Below are 8156 nucleotides of genomic sequence, written 5' to 3' on the forward strand. Positions count from 1 at the left end.
GAGAATTGTGTTGGAACTATTCCAAAATCCAAAGGGCACTGTGTTTGAATTTGGATGGCTTGATTTGTTGGTTTGTTACCTTTTGGATTGATGCTTTTTTTTCTTCTAATTTTTAGTTAATTATGTGTTTTGAGAATCAATTTTATGCTTATTAGTTTCTAGGAATTCATCATTAACATTAATTAAAGCTATGTTAGTATATTTTCTAAGTTCTTCTTACGATTTGATACATGATAAATAGATCACTCCCAATTTGGATTGCAGAATAGTTCAAGTACTGCTAGAGGATGGGAACGATCTTGATAAATTTGGTAGTTAAAGGGGTGTTTTCATTTACACTGGTATGTGATCGATTGAGATTTGTGTTGGAACTATTCCAAAATCCAAAGGGCACTGTGTTTGAATTTGGATGGCTTGATTTATTGGTTTGTTACCTTTTGGATTGATGCTTTTTTTTCTTCTGATTGTTAGTTATTTATGTGTTTTGAGAATCAATTTTATGCTTATTAGTTTGTAGGAATTCATCAGTAACATTAATTAAAGCTATGTTAGTACATTTTCTAAGTTATTCTTATGATTTGATACATGATAAATAGATCACTCCCAATTTGGACTGCAGAATAGTTCAAGTACTGCTAGAGGATGGGAACGAACAAATGGCACATCGAAAGAAGATCTACCTTTGAAACTGAGTCAACTTCCATCGACGTTTTCTATCCCCCAAACGACCCCTCGGAACAGTATTGGTATCATCATCGTGTTTTCTATGATTTGTTTTATTTTGTTTCAAATAAATGCTAATTTACTAATTTTTATACTGTAATCTGTTGGTAGATGAAGATGTATAAGAGATCAATTGAGAATGTTGTTGATTTTGGATCTGAAAAAGCATGTAGGAAGCTATTTGGCCTATGTGATGTTAAACATGACAAGTCAACCGGTTTACTCATGCACCAACAATCATAATTTTGAGCCGATTCTTTGTCTAATGGGGTCTTCTCTTCTGTATCCTTATATATGGTTAGCTATGATTATTTTGGTATACAGCCATCAAAACTCAATTCTGTCACCTATTTAAATATTATTGCATAGACAGCATTTTCAGTGTATAGAATCCAACCTTAGTGGAATCAAGATAGTATGTTCATACCATTGTCAAATAATTGTAATGTTTGGAAATGTATACATGTCAGATTGGTTACTGTATTTTTATTGTATGGCAGTGCTAGGGGTCGCTTTCTTGTTCTTTGCCTTGATCATGTGCAAAATTCAGATAGTGGTTCAATGACATTATGTTCAAAAGAAGGATCATCATCTCTACGAACTTCACCATTTCAATTGTTACATATGCTCCTGAACAGTTATCAGGCAGCAGTCTTGGTAGCAGCCCCAATGATAATAGTTCCGATGGGATCAAACTAGATGAAAATGAAGTATGGCAGTTCCGGTTTGCTTATGGCAATACATGGCAGGGAATGGTACTCACAATCTGTCCTTATCTTGATCGTTACTTCCTGGCATCAGCTAGCAATACTGTAATTCATGAAACTTGCCCATTTTGTCCATTTATTCTATCACTTCCACACTGCCACCCCATCCTTTCTCAAGAGTTTCTTTTCATTCAGCTGTATTTACGTTCTTATATAATCTACTCATTAAGATATTTTCTTGAATACAGTTTTATGTTTGTGATTTCCCAAATGACAATTCCCAAAGAGTGAGAAAGTTTGCGCAAGGAATGACACGTTTCTTGGTAACATCATTGACTGTACTGCGGTCTCTATTGTGGAAACCCCCCTTTCCCCAACAACTCTGCCTTCTTTTTTCTTGAAAAAAAAAGGAAAAATAAAAGATAAATGAAAATAAGAACTCAATTTTTGAGTTTTACTTTTCATTGGATCTTCGTGGGATATTAAAGAGCATTTTCTGCATTAATATTGTTTTAGGTTTTCTGCTTTAGTTATGGATGCTTACACATTATTTTTGTATTCTTTTCCTTCTAATCAAATTTCTTGTTCTATGAACATCATCTCTCTCTCTCTCTCTCTCTCTCTCTCTCTCTCTCTCTCTCTCTCTCTCTCTCTCTCTCTCTCTCTCTCTCTCTCTCTCCATGTTTCCTTTAGTAATAAAAGTTATCCTATGTTTGGTATAGTAGGATAAAAATCCACTTATCTTGATATGTTTTGAGGAGGTTGGTAAAGTGATAAAGTAAGACTTTAATCACCCTTGAATTAAGATAGTAGGGCTCACAAATAATAAAAGTTACAAATTCAAAGGTGATTAAAACTTTACTTTTCCACTTTACCAAACCTCCACATTTTAGATGATCTTTTTCCCCCTTCATGACCAGAACTGTTTGACTTTTTTGGTGAACTGTTTCACTTATAAATTCTAGTTTAGGATACAGAAAGATTGGAGCAACTTTACTCTGACCCATTGCTGAGGTTAGTTGCTGATTGCATTCTTATGGATGCTGAAACGGCTGTCGGCTGTTGTTTCGGATCGTAAAGGAAGCATTGCTATTTTATGTTCAGATCATTTGGAAGGTTAGCCTTCTGTTAAACCAGCTTCTCCTTAATGATTTTCTAATCTAGGTTCAGGTTGGAAGAAAATTATCGATGAGAAAAAAAGTGATTAGTTGATTTTGAATTAGTGTGGGTTGGTCTCAAATTTATCTTTTTTGGGTGTAGGTTTTATTTTGTTTTTCAGCTCTCTTGAAGTTTCAGCTGAACTCTTCTGCATGATTGATAAAAGTTTGTACCTTTTATTTTATTTTTATTTGGGTCAATCTTGATAAATTTGGTTTAAGTGAATTTTCTAGAGAAAACATTATGCTTTATTTGCAAATTGGCTTCTTGAAACTTAGCTTATTACTCTAAAGATTTTGTGTCTACTGCAGAATAATAATATTTGTTTCTTAGTATCTATTAATTGAAAAAAGGAGTTTATATTTCTATGAATTTTTTTAGACTTTATATTTGATGGGCTGGTCTGGTTTGAGTAAGATGTATGCAATTCACTTGAGTTTTGGTGGACTTTAACTCATTCCAAGTATTGATTTATAATATTGAATAAGATGTATAACTTATAATCAATTTTATGTTTTTTTAAATAGATACTCACATGGACGGGTAACATGAGGTCTATATATTCTCCTCACATTCTCCATTCTCTCGACTCCACTTATCCTCTCTAACTCTCTTTAATTTGTCAAAGCTTTGGAAGATATGGGTTAGGTAGCTCTCTCGAATGGGCAGAGCCATTCTCTGAATGGTTATAGGAAGAGCTGTTGGTATGAAGAAGAGATTGAAGACAACTTAAGATGGTGTTTTGCTCTTAATAGGTACATCTTTTTAACTACTCTTCTTCCAAATTCTTAATTAGGCAACCCAAATGTATCATATCTGCTGTTTAGAGAAACCACATTGCACTTTAGTTTTCTTAACTGCTCAGAATCAAATGAAGTTTTGCTTCCCATGCTTTTCTCATTATTACCTTGATACCTTTTATCTTTGGGTAAAAAGAAGCAAGAATATCACCAACAATTTGGTGATTGCAACTACTTCTCATGTTCGAAAAAAGTAGAAGTGATCCTACAATGTCATAAGCTCTTTTTCACCTGTCTCCATGATAGGGAGATGAGAGAACGCATAATGAAAACAAAGACAAGGCTTTTCTATTGCAAACTTTAGCACTATATCAAATATCTTATTAATTTGTTTCAAAGACACCATTATAAGATTACTTTCGTTTTCTATCTTTGTGAGTGTAGTATATTGGATACAGGAGCTAGCCAATACCAAGATATTGCACTGTTGGACACAAAGACCTTTGGAAAGGTGAGCTTCTTGGATCATTAGATAAAAGAATTAGATAAACCTTTATGAAGAGGAAACTAAATTTATGTGGTTGTTGCAGGTATTAGTAATTGATGGGAAGGTCCAGAGTGCTGAGACAAATGAATTTATCTACCATGAATGATATGTTCATCCACCAGTCCTTCACCATCCTAAGTAACTCCCTCCTCTATGTTCTTTAAGAATCTAATTTCATCCCCAATCCCATGTGATTTACATTGAACTTTTGTTCATTCATCCCAAAGAATGTTTTTATTATGGGGGGAGGAGAAGGATCTACTGCAAGGGAACTGCTGAGGCATAACACCATTGACCAAGTTATAATCTATGATATTGATGAGGTAAATTAAATTAAAACCTCCTAAGTACTAAGTTAGCAGATAATTATTATACATGACGATGGAGCCAGATTATTAATTAATTCCGTTTTCATTGATGCTTGCTTTTATGACATCAGGAAGTGGTGGACTTTTGCAAATCATACTTGGTAGCTAATGGGAAAACTTTCTGTAATCCAAGACTTAGGGTCATCATCAATGATGCCAGGTCTGATAATAATCAAATAATAAACTCTTGTGCTTCCTGGATTATTGATTATCAGCATAATGGCCTCTTGACCTTGGTCATATATAACAAATTTCTATTAGCTAGGAATGAATAAATTGTAACAGAATGTGTCATGGTGAATTAAAGGGCTGAGCTAGAAGCTGGAGAAGAGAGGTTTGATGTGATAGTTGGGGACTTAGCAGACCCTATTGATGGAGGCCCTTGTTATAAACTTTACACAAAATTCTTCTATGATTTCACTGTCAAACCAAGACCGAAGGAGGGTGGTATATTTGTGACACAGGTAATATAAGACCAATGTCCATAACATGAATCAAACATTTATTAGAGGAAGCAAAATTAAAGTGACATTTATATATTGTTCAGGCAGGACCTGCTGGAATATTCAGGCACACTGAGGTCTTCTCTTCTATCTACAACACATTGAGACAGGTTTTTAAGTGTAAGTAATCTTTTACCCTTCTTTATGTAATGCTATTTTGATTTAATAGTTCCCAAATAAACAGTTGACGACTTTTGCAGATGTTGCGACTTACACAGCTCATATCCCATCCTATGCTGATATCTGGGGATGGGTCATGGTAAAGATTATTACTTTATCATAGATATTGTTTTGTATGTTATGTCACAGTAGGAAATGGACCTCATCATATCTTAATCATTCTTTTGCTCTTGGAACATAACAAGCTTCAGATTTTTCATTAGGCCTGAATGCAGAAGAGATATACCTGAGAATGAGACAAAGTATTAAGGGAGAAAATCGATATCTGGATGGCAAAACATTCTCATCAGCCTCAACATTGAGCAAAGTTGTTCGCAATTCATAAGTGAAATCAAATTATAAGTTTGTAACTTTTGCTTCTCTCAAATATCTATTGTTGACAAGCTTAAGCCACTATTAACAGGTTGGACAATGAAACTCATGCACACACACAGAGGAAGCTGCAAAGTTCATACATGGCCATGGCAAGCACGCTTAATTAACCAAGCTTGACAACAAGTATCACAACATATAAAGAAAACAAGTGAAATCCCATGTTATGTTGTTCTTCTCTTCTATTTTTCATTAAAGATGTTGTGTGAAACACTTCATGAAAATTTTTATGATTAAAGATTATTAATGAATTAAGGCTGAATATGTTTGCAATATTACTTGGATTTTTTATGACATTTTTGTTTTCCAGTAACACTTATCCATCACACACGACTCTAAGGCTGAACTGAAAAATAGGTGTCGAAAATATCATATTAACTAAATGAGTTTGATTTTTTTTTTTTTAAGACTGGATTCTTTTTGTTAAGCATAAGAAGAGAAAATGGACTGTATTTGGTTATTACGGAAGCAAGATTTCGCAATGCTTTGGCTTTTACGTTAGTTAGATTTAAAATGTGGATTTTTAGTTTGTTTGGTCATTTTTTCATTTTAAATTGTTATCATTACTTAGTGTATGATATTGGCTTAATTAATATAATTTAGTATTATGCTATTATTTTTAGGATTCTTTTTGAAACTAATGAGATCAATATAGTATTTTTTGTCTCTAAACTTATTTAATTCATTACTTTTAGATTTAATTTATTACTTTTAGCTTAATGCTCTGAAAAAATTACAGTGAGAATTTAAAATGGTCATACATATGATAAATTTTCTTTTATGTCACACGTTCATTTTTTACTATTTGATTTTTCATTTTGATGTTTACAATAGAATAAAATCAAAATTGTCATACTTGATATCAAATATTCATATGCATAAAACTACAAACCATTGTTTATTTACAAAAATTGTTCATGTATTAATAAAAAATTTATGTGTTCTAATTTTATACTTTACATGTATATGTCAAAATTTAAGACAAGACCTTATCGACAAGAATTTTATCTAATTACATAAATAGTGAACTTAATTTTGTCTTTTATTCAATGTATTTTGAATTTAACTCTAAAACCAATTTTTAGAATTTTAAATATTTCGTGAATGAAATTATAGTATAAATAAATTTGATATTTTTTTTAAGTGGCATTTACCTTTTGTACACTTAATAGGAAATTTATATAAGTAATAGATTTTAACTAAATATATATAAAACTAATAAAATAGAAAGCCAAAAATATTTTTATGTTTTTTACATTAATTTTAATAATTTTATATAAAGAAAAAGGTATCACTTGTGTGATTTTACAAATAAATTTGTTGTTTTGGATAATAAAATTATTCATTGTTAGAGGTACTATAAATTCATATGTATTTAATGTTTTAACTCTTTATAGTTTATCTTCTATTTTGTAGTTAGAGGAGACGTATCTTTTTCTGAATGTTATTTTATTTAATGTGTGCAAATTATACATTTTCTTCTCTTGATCAATGATGCCGAATTTGATATAAATTGTCTTGTGTATTGATGCAAGATACAAGCTACCGTTGGGAGGCCTATTATTCATACGCTCAAAGAACTTTTGTCAGAGGGTCAAGTACATGTAATGAAGCTCTTCTTTATTGTTCCAAATCAAGGATCAAATAAGGCCACTAAACATTAATTCAAATATTTGATTCCATAATTTAGGTTAAATATTACATGTAAATCGAATTTTATCTTTGTAGTTGCATTAAGGGTTTTTCCTTATATTTTGATTTTGTGATTCTGATTAACTATGTGTACTGTTGTTAAGTCACCTGCATAATTAAATTATTCATATCACCTTTTTTTTTTGAAACCATTGCTTTTTTCACTTTACCTATTTCGTTTTGGAAAATGATTTCACTAGGATTCATTATTATTTTAAAATTTTAAATATGGTTAAAAATTAACTAAAAAAAAAAGAGTATCTGTCGATTGTCAGCACCTTTGGTTCATTTTTGTAATTGTTATGACGTAAGAATAACTTGGGTTTACTCATGAATAATTTAAACTTTTTTCGTTGTGGCTGAATTAATATAATGTAGAGTGTTTTGGGAGGAAAAAAATTTCAGTTTAATTATGAATATATTTTTACTAGATTTTGAAGATATTTTGATTATTAAAATATGTTTGATTCTTTTAGAATCATCATAATTTTTACCATACTGATTTCGAAACTCATACAAATATAACAAGGCTCTATAAATAAAAAAGAATAAAAAAACAGCAACAAAAATTATATAATGTGAAGTTTTTTTTTCATTGTACATATATATGATTGGGAGATTTAGTGGAGTCTTTCCCATGATCATCATTTACAAAACAAAATTCTATAGTGTGAAGTCAGAAGCATACTAATTTAAACAAGGTAACTATATATTTCGGTTGTTCTTATCACTCTCTAAATACTTTCGATCTATCAGACTTTTTATTATTTCCTTTATGTTTGTGGATTTTATTGGGAATTTGAGCCATTTCAATAAAAGATTGTAATAAAAAAACAACATCAACTTGTTATTTTATTTGACTTCGATATTTATATACGTGTGAATATATTCATCATATGTTTCATATTGTATTAGACTTTGTTATTCTATTAATTTTTTTATTTAATTAAATTTCTTTTATTTTTGGCAATCTAGCTACATACTCTTTTTCAAATACATAACATTCTCAAATATATAATATTATAAATCATGTTTCAATCTTGACTTCCAAACTATTAATGATGATGGAAAGGTAGAAAGTGACCCAGACTAATAAGAAATTTATTTATTATTATATTCTATTTTTGACGTGGAGTTTTTTTTTCATAATTGAATCTAATTATTTT

At 30.8% G+C, this 8156-nt stretch overlaps 1 pseudogene; it reads left to right on the forward strand.

Moving 5' to 3' along the window:
- Positions 1–3227: 3227 nt before the first annotated feature.
- Positions 3228–5404, forward strand: LOC107616715 (thermospermine synthase ACL5-like; annotated as a pseudogene).
- The last annotated feature ends 2752 nt before the right edge of the window (positions 5405–8156 follow it).

The sequence above is a fragment of the Arachis ipaensis genome, chromosome B9 (genome assembly GCF_059453495.1).
Source record: "Arachis ipaensis isolate K30076 ecotype BB chromosome B9, ASM5945349v1, whole genome shotgun sequence".
Taxonomy (NCBI): Eukaryota; Viridiplantae; Streptophyta; class Magnoliopsida; order Fabales; family Fabaceae; genus Arachis; species Arachis ipaensis.